This window comes from Nelumbo lutea, chromosome 4, assembly GCF_056320005.1.
Source record: "Nelumbo lutea isolate HS-2025 chromosome 4, American lotus-T2T, whole genome shotgun sequence".
Lineage (NCBI taxonomy): Eukaryota > Viridiplantae > Streptophyta > Magnoliopsida > Proteales > Nelumbonaceae > Nelumbo > Nelumbo lutea.
The window spans coordinates 93,990,457-94,005,812 of record NC_142687.1 but is presented as its reverse complement, the minus strand read 5'-3'; the positions used below and the strand labels follow the sequence as shown (position 1 = coordinate 94,005,812).

Genomic DNA, 15,356 nt, shown 5'->3' with positions numbered 1-15,356 from the left:
GTTAAGCACGAGATCCCCTCGACAGTGTACTGTGTGCTTGTACTTACCATTGATTAATGCAATACAAGTTACCTTTTGTCTAATCTGTGTGCATTTTTGTTGCCTGGTGTGTGTTGTTGCTTGCTTTCGTAGGCTTTCTCGACCCCATCGAGCGCCGCACGGGGCCTCGCTGATTATCCCCGTGACAATGTGTCACAATTCCACTGGAGGGCCAACTCTGCCCTCATCAAATATGAAGGGAAGTTTTGATAAATAAATCAATTTTGGAAAAGAGATTGAAGGAGTTGGGGTAGCAATTGATATGAAGAGAAAATTTCTATAAAAAAAAAAGACATTTTGGTCAAAAGTAACTACATGGATATGTGGGGCATTTTCATGCTTATTGTTAGAGGATTCCAATAGAGAGGATCTACTTCCAACTATGCTAAAAAAAATTCAGGGGAGGTAATTGCAATTACCATATTTCAAGTGAGGTTTCAGCAATAGTCAAAAAATTTAGGGAAAGTTTTAGCAATTTACGCATTTTCAATATTACCTCGTTTCTCACATGAGGGGAGTTATTACATGGGGAACACCATTTGTTAGACCTAGTGCCCTAGTCCCCATTTGAGTGGGCTTTGAATCCATGGCTTTACAAGGTGAGGATCATGACAAAAAAGGTGTCTTGGATTTGTTGATCACAAGACTGTGCTAGCCATGTTCACCTAGCCGCACATCAGGAATATCAGCGATGTAAATTACATCCAATGTTCCAAATTTGGTGGGATTCCAATCAGTGGCTTTACAAGGTGAGGATCATAACAAAAAATGAGTCTTGATCTACTTACCACAACACATTGTTGGCCACGTTCACTCAACCACACATCAAGAATAGCAGCTATGTAAAGTATAACCAATGTTTCAAATTTGGGTGAACTTTTACATCGTGGATTTGCAAGGTAAGGACCATGACAAAAAAAAGGGGTCTAGATCTGTTGACCACAACACATTGCTGGCCACATTCACCAGCACAGATCAAGAATATCGGCGATGTAAAGTGCAACCAATGTTCCAAATTTGGATGAGCTTCCACACCTTGGCTTTGCAAAGTGAGGACCATGAAATAGGAACCCAGATTTGTTGATTACAATACATTGCTGGCCACATTCACCCAGTTGCACATCAGGAATATCAACAATATAGACTACAACCAATGTTCCAAATTTGGGCGAGATTTCACATCGTGGCTTTGCAAGGTGAGGATCATTACAAAAAAGGAGTCCAAATCTGCTGACCATGTTCACCCAGCCACACATCAAGAGTATCGGCGATGTAAAGTACAACCAATGTTCCAAAATTTGATGAGCTTTCGCACTGTGGCTTTGCAAGGTGAGGATCGATCATGACAAAAAAGGAGTCTGGATGCCACACATTTATAGAGTACCAGTGATGCAAATTACAACCAATGTTCTCAATGTATGGCAAACTGTGGGCAGCAATGTCTTGTGGTCAACATATCCAAACTCACCAAAACAAAGCCTATAAGTAATGTTTGACTGAATTTGATTATTGTATAATCATTCGTGTTAATCTCCATCCAAGCTCCTTCATGCACTTGTAATTGGTTACGCAGCAAGTGATGCACAAGAGTGTGAGAAGTAGATTTGGCTCTTGAGATTTGCTACAAAAACAATAATCAAAGAGTAGAAATAAAACATAATTTGGAATTGCTCCAGTATACAACCATACAAGTATGGACATTGTTCCCCCAATGCATAGCTGAAAGGGCAGGGACTGCTACCAACAAAATTCTCCCAAGTCCCAGCACTGTCCTAGGACGCCACTGCAACCGCTCATTGAGAATATCTCACTTACCATTCATGTAGAGATGTTTTTCCATATACGGCTGCAGTGAAAGGTTGGGACATTGTTGAGACATGCATTGGTAGTTAATCCAAACTCTATCTCAAAGTGTTGTGAGGTGGGTGTAAGAAACACTATATGATGAATAAATCCATCGAAGTGTCGAACGACCAATGACCAACGCCATCAAAGTATCGAACTACAACACTCACGCGACAATTTGGAGGAAAAAAGTAGATAGAAAGTTCAAAAGAAGGTAAATTACAAAGATCCCTCTTTTCTATGGGGTTAGTGACAAATATTCCTTGAGTTGTCATTTGGGACAAAAATATTCCTTGAGTTGTTATTTGTGGCAAATACGAGTTCAGATCTTCATGAGAACTCTGCCCACGTTTATCTCAGTCATACACAGAAAATATCTCATCCTCTACATCATGATTTTTAAAAACGAACCGGTGACTGAACCGGTCAGGGGTCTGGTTATCGGTTCGAATGGGCCGATCGTTTCATCACCCGAATGGCTGGCCCATTCTGACGAAAAAATTAAAAATTTAAAAAATTGGAAAATGGTCAAAATCGTTCAAACGGTTAACCAGCCGGTTCAACGATTTGTTGACCAAAATCAACAGTTTTAAAGGAAAAAACGGTTTTGGAGGAAAACGGAACCGGTCATCCCGATTTTTCTGGTCTGACTGTTCGATCCGGTCCAATTTTGAAAACAGTGCTCTACATAGTATTATGCAGGGGGAGATGTTCCCAATTCATGGGGGGTAGTATATTATGGGTAGGCGTGGGCAGAGTTATCATGCGCAGGAGATCGGAGTCGACAAATACATCAGGTGACATAATGCATTAAATTACTAAAATAGCCACTTAAAATTTTCTTATCCTCAAACCATAATTGACAAAAAAATGAAAAATACCTCGGTTTTCTCCAATGAAGCCAACTAAAATAATAAGAAGCATTTCTCTAAAATAGAAGATTTTTTTTTTTTACACGAATGTCTCTCTACATCTTAAAATATAAAAAATACCCGCTCCTTTTTCCAGCAAATCAAAAAAAAAAAACAAAAGAAACCATAAATTTATTTCTATCAAAAAAATTCTACCATTTTTATTTAAATATTAAATCTAAAAATCTACAAGAATTTATTAGATCAATTGAGAGGACTTTAATATTCAATCATAAATTATTCAAATAAATAAGAAAAGGGTAGCCTGGGAATTAAAAAGGTTTGAAATCAGCTGAATGATAATTTTAAAAAATATTTGAAGGGGAGGTTTTTGTACTTACCGAAAAAACAGATGATTTCGTTTGCCAAGCCCAAGGTGTATAGGAGGCCGATATCAAGCTCCTTGACCTCCAACATTCTCTTTTTCGCTTGGCTTCACTAAAAGAAGAATAAAAACTCTCTTGGCTTTGTTCAGATTTGTTCGCTCGAAAATACCAATGGGGACCTCATTGGAAAATGCCAGAGGATGGATTGCAGAGCTTTCCTATAAGGTAAGCACGTTGCACCGTCGGCATCGGTTGGCTTCATTTTTATTACTCTTCTTCGATGAAGTCTCTATATCTAAATTCGCCTTCTCTGTTCTTCAGGGTGTAACTTCATGCTGATGTAGGTAGAGACGATTTTAGGATAACTACTGGTGTTTTTTCTTGGATTTTGATCCTGGATTCGAGGGGTTCTTTCATTGATTAGGAAAGGAACTTGCTGAATTCCGGGTTTTCTGCAGTTTTTAAATGAAATGAAGGAAACCGGTAGAATGGAAAAAACAGGGTGGGTATAATGAGCCATGGTGGTTCTTCAGGAAAGCATATAATCTTTGATTCGAAGAAAGAGAAGAAGATACACGTTGAGTGGTTCTGATTCCGACAAAAAAATTGTAGTTTCTCCTCGCAGAAAGGTATTTTGTGGAAGCAGTCGAGAAAACAATGGTTCTGTTGCACCTAAAAAGAGTAGTGCAAGTTATACAAATGGGAGGAAATTGAAACTGATAGGAACAAGGATAAGTACATTACATATCTGCTAAACATAGAGAAGATATTAAAATTGGTAGGACTTTTTTTTTCTCTTTCCTGAGGATGAAATCGAGAAAAACAGGATGTAAGTTTTTGAATAGAAGGGGATACTTGTCTTGGTTTTGGTGTAGATAAAAGGCGCGCCTAGACACACAGGCGAGGCTTATGCGTCTCACCCGGGTCCTAGGCGCAGCACTTTCGATGCGCCTCAGCTTAGGTGTGTCACTTTTGAAAATTTTACGCTTTTTGTTTTCTTGAACCTAGCAATTGGCCCCCAACCACGCTCCTTGATGTAAGCTCAAATAAGTTAACGGTAGAGTACTAAATTCTTAATTTCAACACAAAAAATTAAGAATTTGTCTATTTGTTAATGTTGTTCATTCATTCATTTTAATAAAATATCTTCTTAAAATACAATTAAAATTATGGCACATCTCTTAAACTATCCCTATTGTTTAAAAAATTGGCAAACTATGCCATTGTTGTTTAGAAATTGTCTTAAGCTACCTTTAAGTTTTCTAACAATTGACATTACGTTAAATGCTAGTAGAAGGAAACAAAATGTGAAATTTGCCCTTCACTATTCACCAAATTTTCAATTGATGAAAAACCCATAATTTCCAATTTTTTTCAAAGGGCCTCTTTGTTTTGGAGCGATTGTTCATTCTACACTTCACCCAAGTATGCAGCTGCCATCAAACCCTCAAAGCAATAGCGTTGAGTTCCGATACCTCCACCAGCTCCTCCGCCACCGAGTTTCAATACCTCCCAGAGCCTGAAATTTGGAAAATAAAACAGAAGAACAAATCGTCAATGGATTAAAAAAAAAATAGAAGAACAATGTTAAAATCTTTCTAGAGAATTCTGTTGTCTTTATTATGCAGGATTACATCGTATATATATACAATAGGAGATTCAGTTGTAGTTGTAGTGGGAAATTACCGCTGGCCAGGCCAAATAAATCTAGAGAACTCCTAATTACGACCAGAGAACTCCTAAATACATTTCTAAAACCACGCTTCCCAATACTCCCCCTCAAATCAGCACATGAAGATTTCAAATGCCCAATTTTCCAAGGAAATATGTGAATTTCTCTTTGCCAAGTAACTTCGTCAAAACATCAACCAATTGTTCTGTGGTCCGAACATGGCGAGTAACAATGTTCCTATGTCGTATCTCATCCCAAACAAAATGACAATCGACTTCAATATGCTTTGTTCTCTCATGAAACACTGGATTTGCGGCTATATGCAGAGCTGCCTGATTATCACAATACAATTGCACAGGTTCATTATGCGCCACTCCCAAGGACAACAAAAGTTTCTTCATCCACTTCAACTCACAGCTTGTCGTAGCCATCGAACGATATTCTACTTCTGCAAAGGAGCGCGATACAGTGTGTTATTTTTTCGTTTTCCAAAAAACCGGTGACTATCCCAGTATGACAAAATACCCAGTCAACGAACGTCGCATTAACGGGCAGCTTGCCCAATCAAAGTCGCAATAAGCATACAAACGCAAATCGCTATTGGAACACAACAATATGCTTTGTCCAGGATATCCTTCATACATCGCACTACACGCAAAGCTGCCTCCCAATGTTCTTGCCGTGGACTCTGCATGAACCGGCCCAGGATATGAACACAATAACACAACTCAGGTCGTGTGATGGTTAAGTATATCAACCGTCCTACTAGTCTTCGATACTGATTCGGATTGTCCATTAGAGCGCCCTTGGCTAGTGCAAGATGATGATTCTGTTTAATGGGCACGGACGCTGGTTTGGCTCCCAATAGTCGACATTCCGAGATAATGTATAGGGCATACTTCCGTTGAGATAAAAATATTCCCTCAAGACCACGAGCTACTTCAATACCTAGGAAGTATTTGAGTGGACCCAGATCTTTCATATGGAAGCATCGACTGAGATACTCTTTGAACTTCATAATGGCTATAGTATCATTTCCCCCAACAATCAAATTATCAACGTATATCAGCACGTGCAGATGAACATTGTGTCTGAAATAAGTGAACAAAGAGTAGTCAGGATATGATTGAACAAATCCGAACTGTATTAAGGCCGTTGTCAATTTCAAGAACCAACATCTAGGAGCTTGACGTAATCCATAGATTTCTTCAGTTTGCACACTTTTGTTCGATCCTTAGATGCGAAACCTGGCGGCAACTGCATGTATACCTCCTCATTCAAATCCCCATGTAAGAATGCATTATGTACATCCATCTGATGCAACTCCCAGTTCTTAGCGGCTGCCACGGCTAAGAAAGTGCGGACTGTCATCATTTTGGCCACAGGAGCGAAAGTCTCATTGTAATCTAACCCCTCAACCTGTCTATTCCAAGTACCATTGTCCTCTAGAGCCTGGATTTCCTTCCTCATAGCTTCTCTCCATTTTTCACTTTTCATTGCCTCAGAAAAGCTGGTGGGCTCGACTCCTACAGTGACTGTAGCTAAGAAAGCTTGATGTTTAGCAGAGAAAGTAGCACATGTCACATAATTCACTATGGGACAGGGAGTCGTACCTGAGGACTCTGATTCAGGGTTGGCTTGAGTGTGAATGGGGTCTTTCAAACATCGAGCAGTGTAGGTCATGTAGGGCTTTAACAAAACAGACGACTTGTGATTCCGATTTCCCCTACCAAGTTGTTCCTCTAGTGCCGTTTGTGGTGCTGGATCCACCCTAATTCTGTCCTCACTGCCATTAGTTCCCACTTCCTGCACACTCTCTTCATCTTCGTGCTCCTCCTCTCTTCCATCATCATTATTTTCAAGGCTCCCCCTATCACAGATGTCGGCTACATCACTCCCCCAGTTTCTATTTCCTTTGTGGCTGTGAAAAACATCATCATCAACCACAGTATCAGCTGGTGCAATGGCTGGGCCAGAGTTGTCTTCCAGAGTTGCTTTTAGATTAGCGGCATATGGAAATACATTCTCATGGAATACTACATCACGGGAGACAAAATATTCACCTCTTTCAACATCATATATGCACCAATCTTTCTTTCTGTAGGGATAACCTACAAAAACACACTTCCTACTCCTTTCGCCAAACTTATCCTTGTCTCGATGACTCCAATGAGCATAGCAGATACAGCCAAATACTCTCATTTGCTCGTATCGAGGTGGCATCCCGAGCAGTACCTCATACGGAGTCTTCCCGCCAAGTACAGAAGAAGGTGTCATGTTTATCAAGTATCCGACGGTTAAGGCACACTCCCCCCAAAAACCAATAGGCAAGCCTGCTTGAAATCTCAATGCTCTCGCAACATTCAAGATATGCCTGTGTTTTCTCTCCACCCGATCGTTTTGTTGCGGTGTCCCAACTCACGAAGTTTGATATAGAATGCCATGAGTCTCAAAGTATGATTTCAAGCTTTTAAATTCTGTTCCATTATCACTTCGAACAATCCTGACTTGCTTGCCAAACTGACGTTCTACCATGGCACAAAATTTCTCAATAATATATGCTACTTCACTTTTTTTTCCAGTAACAATTAAACCCACACAACACGAGAATAATCATCAATAATGGTTAGAAAGTAAACTGCACCACAAGAGGCAGGTACTTTATAGGCGCCCCATGTATCACAATGAATTAGAGAGAAACAATCATCAACTTTATGTTTACTTTCAAGAAAGATTTCCCGTGTTTGTTTTGCTCTGTAACAAACATCACATGGCTTGTCTCCTTCGGTTCTATTTAATTTATCTACTTTAGGAAGAAAAGATAATATTTGTTTAGACGAATGCCCTAATCTGCGATGCCATAACTCCCATTCATTCATACCTCTTGTTCTATTCGCCCGAACTAGTGCTGCTCCTCTAAAATGATAGACCCCATCACACTGCTTACCCACTCCAATCAGAATCCTCAAGGTTTAGTCCTGTATCACACATAGCTTGTCAGTAAAAGTGACAGTACAATTTATCGCTTGCAATAATTTTGCTATGGAAATAAGGGTGCAGTTCATTCTTGGTACAAAAAAGCACATGATGTAAATAAATATTTCCACCCAAATGTAAAGTCCCTTCTTTCATTGCAGTGGTTTGCTTCCCATTGGGAAGTCCTATCGGACACTGTGTAATATTTCATACATCCATCAATAAATCAATTTCTCCAGTCATATGGTGCGACGCCCCAGAATCAATTATCCAATCAGTAGAATTTTTCTTACCAGAGAGCTTTCCATTAGTCCTGGTTTTGTAAGCATCAAGCATTATTACAAGAGTCTGCTCGTCATTAAGCCCATTTAATCCGGTCCTATTTCCATCAATTACGGCTGCATGAACAGCATGAGTTTTTGCTGAAGCTCGGTCACGTTTGCCAAAAGGTCCAACCCCTTTTTCTCAACCTGTTCCATACCCGATCGATGTACCGCGGGGTCAATCTCCCCACCATTCCGACTTATCACCAATAATATCGAAAAGAAACAGTAAGAGACACGGCAGTCTTTGATTATCCTCCAAATCGTCGATTGCGGTGTCACCCTTATCCTGGTGGCAACAGATGTGGCGGCACGTGGTGTAGATATACCTCATGTCGCACAAAAACAGAAAACACAGCCGTGGGAGTCCAAGAGGGTCTATTGAGACACCTATCACACCCACCATAGAGCAGTTTCTCCACGTGTATGAATCATAGATGGCACCCGAAGCCTGCAAAGAGAATGCAAGGCAGCATCCACAAGCGAACCCTGTGATTTCTGACAAGCATATTTTGGTGACGAGTGTCGTTCACCGTAGCGACCAAGACAATCAAAATACGGAAAGCAAACCCGTTGCCGGCGATTGCAATCTTGTTTCCGCTGGCAGCAAACCTGTTGCTGCCGATAGCAAACTTGTTGCCGCCTATAGTGAACCTGTTGCCGCATATAGCAATCCTGTTGTTGCCGATAGCAAACCTGTTGCCGCCAAGGTTGCTGCTTCGTCGCCGGCAGAGAAGAAGCAACCTCAACAGAAAGCGCAGCAGGCTTCGTCAAGTTCCCTTCGAAGCCTCTTCCGTCTGCCGAATCTGTGAGAGCAGAGAGAGGCAGGGGAGGAAGAGGCGGCCGTGTGTGGGCTAGGAAGTAGATGAACAGAGAGAGGCAGTACGGGAACGGCCGTGCCAATGGTTATCACCCGGAACACGAAGACGTTCACCGCCGCTCTACTGGGTTGGGTTCGATCGCCGTGCCAATGGTTACCACCCGGAGGTCGCCGCTATCACTCGATTTTGGAACCTCTGATCGCTGCCGTCGTCTCAACAAGGAAGATGAGCAAACGCTGTTTTGATCCGGTTGGATTTTGCCCTGAATTCGATCGCCGGAACGGGGGTGTCGTTTCTTATCTTCTTGCTTCAAACTGACATGGTGTTCGGCGCTTGCAATCAGGAATCTCGAAGTGGTAAAAACGGAGGGTAGATGAGATGGTTGCCGCCGCCTCTGCTGGATGTCCAAAAATAGAAGGCGATCAACAGATTCAGCCGAACGGAACTCAGAACGGAATCTCTGTAGAAGAAGAAGAAGACCGAAGAATTCTGCAGAGTTCTTGTCTGATCTGCGAAAAACAGAACTCAGAACGGAACCGCCCGTTGCAGCCTTGGGAGGACGAAGGCGAAAATCGGAACTCTGTGGAAGACGGAGTGTCGAACTGGATTTGGAGTGCAAAGTCTGTCCTTTGTCAGCGCCGAGCAGCGTCGCTGCCGCTACTGATCTCCAGAGGTATTAGAACACAGACCTCTCGCTCCCGTTTCCCGCTCCGATACCATGTTAAAATCTTTTTGGAGAATTCTGTTGTCTTTATTATGCAGGATTACATCGTATATATATACAATAGGAGATTTAGTTGTAGTTGTAGTGGGAAATTACCGCTGGCCAGGCCAAATAAATCTAGAAAACTCCTAATTAAGGCCAGAGAACTCCTAAATACATTCCTAAAACCACGCTTCCCAATAATCAGTCCCGTATTCAGATTTCACGGAAAAGCTCAAAATTTGAAGCTCACGAAGAAAAACTCATATTCAGATGAGCATTCAGATTTCAAAGCTCATATTTAGGAAGAAAAGCTCAAAAAAAAAAAAAGACGGAAGAACTAAGGAAACCCCATATTCAGATGTCAAAGCATTCTAATTTCTAAGTCATCGCATCAATCAATGGATTAAAAAAATAAATAAACAGAAGAACAACGGATGATTAAAGCAAATCATAAAAATAAAACAATTTCTATACAAATGAGTAGGACCGAAAAAGGAAGAGAAATAGAAATTACAAATAATACTAACTTTTCTGTAATCAGCGATGACATACAAGCTTGCTTTTCTTTTCTTCTTTGGTTCCTGTTCTTCTTCTGACTTCCAAGTGGAAACAGGTATGGGGGCAGTTTTTATTAGTTAGGCGCATAGGTGAGAGTTTTAATTTCTTGTAAAGTATCTGTTCAGTCATTTGATTCAATCTCTTTATTCTCTCCGAATCCTGAAATGTGTGTCTAGGAGTTGTGTTCCAGGGGTCTCTGGGGCTCTTAGCGATCCCACCAGCATTGCTGGCTCATAATGATGCCAAAATCACCGCCACCACTACAACTTCCAACAACGGTGGTAATTGGTGAACAATAAGGGTATTTTGGGAAATTTAAAAAATTATCACTCACATAATGTCACATGTGAACGGAGTGGGATGAAAAATTAACAGTAAAGGAGGTTTTAGACAATTATCAATAAACTTAAGAGTAGCTTAAGACAATATCTAAATAGTAAGGGTACAGTTTGTCAATTTCGTGAACAATAGGGGTAGTTTAAGAGATTTATCCTTAAAATTATACCCTAACATAGAGTTGTTTGGGCTTGCCCCGAGGGACATGGCACAAAGGCAGCTTGTAGAATTAGGAATGCAATATGTTTTACATCACATAATTGAAGTAATGCAATTGAGAAAAAAAAGAGATTGTGGTTTTTACATGTTTGAAAATGTTCTATATGTTTGATTTTATTTTTAAATTTTCATTTAAATCCGCTTTACATGTTATGCTTATGTATTTTAATTTTAGATAATAGGTTTTTTAAAACATTTATTTTAAAACTTAAGTTTATATTTTTTATTAATATTATGTTTAATATTTTTTACTTTTTTGCATTTCTTTGATTTTTTTTAAAATTTCTGACTTTTTTTTATTCTTTGCATTCTTTATTGTATTTTTGCGCCTTGCTTCAAAAAGGCGCACATCTCTTTAATAATAGTTTAGATAAAACAAATCCCAAGGTTGTAAAGTGCATCTTTCTGAGGTACTCAAGAACCTAGAAAGGTTACAACTGCTATAGTCCTATTCTTTGTTGCTATTATTTTTGTAGAAATGTCAGTTTTCATGAATCTATTCCTTATTTGATTATTTCTCAAGGACTAGATCATCATCTCCACATAGTTTTTATATATATTATTTCCTTTAGTTGTGGACCTGTGGTTGATAACGTATCATCTTCTTCTGATTTACCTCCAAACCACTTTTACACAAGTTTCCTCTCGGAGGACAACAGCTTAGGCCCCTCCATCACCTGGTTCAACACTTATAGGCTAAGTTCCCAGCCAAAGCCTACTTCTGTCCTTAATCCCCTATTGCTCACCATAAAGGTAAGAGATTGTGTACACTCCATCCTTACAGTTATTTTGTTTCCTATAGTTCCCTATTTCCATCTTTTCGGTGCTTTATCACCTCCTTGTCCACTATGTTTGTACCTAATAAGCAAGGTTCAAAGTATCAACACGTATCGACTGATATGGATCGATACGTATCATTTTGGGACCCCTCCGGTATGTCCCTACAGTGGGTGTACCGGGGGTCTGACCAGTTCAGGGAGTGGAGGAGACCTAAACCGACCCCCCTAAACCAGTATCAATTCGCCCGATACACCCCTACTGGTGTATCAGGTGTATCGATATTTTGAACCTTGCTAATAAGTATATTCAAGAGGCTTTATTTGACTTTGGTTGAAGGAACAGGCTTGTTAGGATGTAAGCTACTATCTACACCTTTGGATCCAAATACTAAACTAATTGCTTTTGATTAGGGGAGCCTGTGGAAGATCCAAGATAATACAAGCGACTAATTGGAAAGCTGAATTATTAAACCACCATGCATCCCGGTATGTCTTTTGCTGTTAATGTGGTCATCCATGGACTTGCACAAAGTGTCTCATCTTTATGTAGTGCTCACAATCCTTTTATATCTAAAAGGATCCTGGGCTAAGGAGGTGGTATAAGGATCATGGATATTTATCCATATCCAGTTTTGCCAATGCAGATTGGGTAGGTTCACCAACAGATTAAAGATCTACAATAGGGTGCTGTACTTAGGGGGTGTTCTTTTTTCAGATTTTGAGAGGGAGGGAAGTTGGTCAATGGGATTTTGGTTCCCATTGACCAAGAATCCCATGTTCTTTTTTCAGATTTATGTGGGGACCAGGGAAAGTTTATTTTTCTAGGTAAGTGATACCCCATCTCCTAGGTGGGTAGATAACTTTCCCACCTAGGGGGAAGTTGCCAGAACTTGAATGGGACAAAAATGCCCCTTTTAATAATGGATTTTTATGACTAAAATGGTCATTGCCTTATTTACATGAGAAATAAAAGAACATGGGTAAATGCACTTAGCCGGGTAAATGTTTCCCAGGTATGCATTTACCCAGGTAAATAACTTACGGAAAAGCGAACGGGGCCTTTGTGGTAAATTGTTTACTTGAAAGAACAAGTAGCAGGGTGTTGTTAGTGTGGAAGCTGAATACCATGCAATGGTTCATGCAATAGGAAAATTGACATGGATTAAGAGTTTGTTGTAAGAGATGGGAATTATAGTTAACTACCTATGCACCTAGATTTTAGACTGTGATAGTTAGACAACTATACATATATATTGCATTAGATCTGGTGTTTCATGGGAGGACAAAGCATATTGAGGAGGACTGGTATTTTGTTTGTGAGAAGATTCAAGGTGGTGTCATAGAGACCCCTTTGTTAGATTAAAAAATAAACTAATAGACCTTTTCACTAAAGCCTTACATCTTCCACGGATTGACTTCATTATTAGGAAGCGAGATCTATGTAGTATACATACTCTAGCTTGAGGGGAGTGTTGAAGTGTTTAGGTAATGTAGTGAGCAGCCGGGTAGTTTAAACATTCTTTTGGATTATTAAGGACACTCTAGTCCTTAATTTTTATTTAACAGGGATAATGATGCAATTGGACATTCATTAGCAATCTACTTATACGGTGTTCTTTTTTGGATTTTGAGAGGGGGGAAAGTTAGTCAATGGGATTTTGGTTCCCATTGACCAAGAATCCCATGTTCATTTTTCAGATTTATGTGGAGACCAGGGAAAGTTTATTTTCCTGGGTACCACTTATCCATTTTTTCCCACCTAGGGGGAAAGTTGCTAACACTTGAGTGGGACAAAAATGTCCATTTTCTTATTTACCTAGGAAATAAAAGAATATGGGTAGATGTACTTACCCAGGTAAGTGTTTCCTAGGAAAAACTTACCCAGGTAATTGCAATTACCTGGGTAATAACTTACCGAAAAGTGAACGGGGCCTAAAAGATAAATATCATATGGGGGGAGGAGAAGAGGAAATTGGGCCCTTGAGAAATCAGGCATTTTCACTGTGAAGTCTTTCTTTCATAGCCAGTCAAAGGGAGGAGCTTTCTTCTTTCCCAAGTAACAGAATTTGGAATAGATCTGTTCCTTCTAAACTTGACTTTCTTTGTCTGGTCAGCAGTGCTGGATAAGATCTTAACAAAGGAAAATGTAGTCAGAAGAGGAATAGAGGCGGAGGATACTGTTTGTCCTATGTGCGATGGGAATGTGGAATCATCGGGTCATTTGTTGATTCACTGTGATTTTTTGTACTGGGTGTGGAGGAATATGCAGAGTTTATTTGGAATCCTAGGGGCATGGGCACTCGCCACTCGGAGGTTCATACAGAGCTGGTAAGGTAGCTTGGAGCATCCTACCTGAAGCTGTTTTCTGGGCAGTATGGTGTGAAAGAAATAACAGAATATTTGAAGCAAAGCAGTCTACAAAGGAAAGAAGTTCTTAACAGGAGTATGGGGATGGTTCACTCTTGGTTGGAAATACATCCTTTATTTAAAAATAGACATATTTCTTCCTTTTTTGATTCAGACTTCCTTTTTGTAAGGAATTTTTAGTTTTTTGTTTTTGAGGGGTGGGTATATTGGTAAAATGATTTTCTCTGTACAGCTTCTCAATGCACAGAGACTTCTTTGTATTTTGGCCCTTCAATATTAATCAAACACGTTATCTTATACTTTAAAATATATATATATATACCCAGCCTCCTAGTATGTGAGAGATTAGCTAGAAATCATCACTGAACAGGTCTGTTTATTCTCTTCTCATCTTTTCTCTCCTTGTTCTTTTCTCCTTCTTTATCTGCTTTTCTGTTCTGTTCCATTACAGGGAGGACTGGCAGATGTGTGGTACACTCATAGGATGTAGCAGCACTTTGATGGATAATGTAAGCTGAAATGTATATAGTATACATTCCTAATACAATTTTTGGAGGAATACATGGAATAATGTATAGGTGTACAAATGAGTTTCCTAAAATGCACCCAATTTAAGTTGTCACATTATTTCATTAGTTAGAGATTTGAAAAATTGATATCAAAGGCAAGGAAAAACCTTCTTTCGAAGGTATGTAATATGTTATGTATCTTGTTTCTATATGCTGCTTCTTTCTTATACATTACTTTTTCATTAAGCTGATTCGTTGCTAGTGATATATGTTGGACTTGTTTTACCGACCTCAATGGAGACAACACTAATATTCTACACATTTACAGCATTGGTCCAAATCATTCAATAAATGGGTCCCTTTCTTGGTTGTTCCTTCTTTGGAAATCAGAATGATAATGTGATGTTGATTTCCTATCCATCCAAAGAGCAAGTAAATTACTAAGAAAAATGAGAGTTTGTACATTTTATTTAGAACTGTATTAGTTTTATCTTCTTGAGGATGATAAACTTAGGTTTGTTGCATATATGTATTTTATTTTGAATGCAAGTGTAGGGTCTGTGTAGCTGAGAAATTACAACTGTTTTTGTATTCCTAGATTCATGCAATCTTTTTTTTCTTTTTTCTTTTTGGATCAGCAATACAGAATGTATTCATTTGATTAAAAGAGCAAATACAACAAGAATTTATTCATGCAATCTTGTTTAGCTGATCTCCTAATCCATCTTATTTGAATCAACATGTCTTTAGATATCTGTTTGAAGTGCCTGAGCTCATTCCTTAGCTTCCATATTACTCCTCCCCCCTTTTTTCATGCAATCTGTATAGATGTTATTAGCCTATTACTGCATATCCATAGATGCTATTCCTAAACAAATCACCGAATTTTGAATTTTGCTAATTTCACTACCATTATCTTGTTTGCAGAATCCTGAAAAAATTAGGATGGATTCTGAGTAGGCACTTGCT

The 15,356-nt window shown here is 39.4% G+C and overlaps 1 long non-coding RNA gene across 1 annotated transcript; it reads left to right on the top strand.

Moving 5' to 3' along the window:
- The first annotated feature begins 7,777 nt into the window (after positions 1-7,777).
- On the top strand, positions 7,778-14,633 carry LOC148861895 (uncharacterized). Its single transcript, XR_016094881.1, has 2 exons — positions 7,778-9,586; positions 14,330-14,633. It is a non-coding gene; the product is annotated as an uncharacterized LOC148861895 (long non-coding RNA).
- The last annotated feature ends 723 nt before the right edge of the window (positions 14,634-15,356 follow it).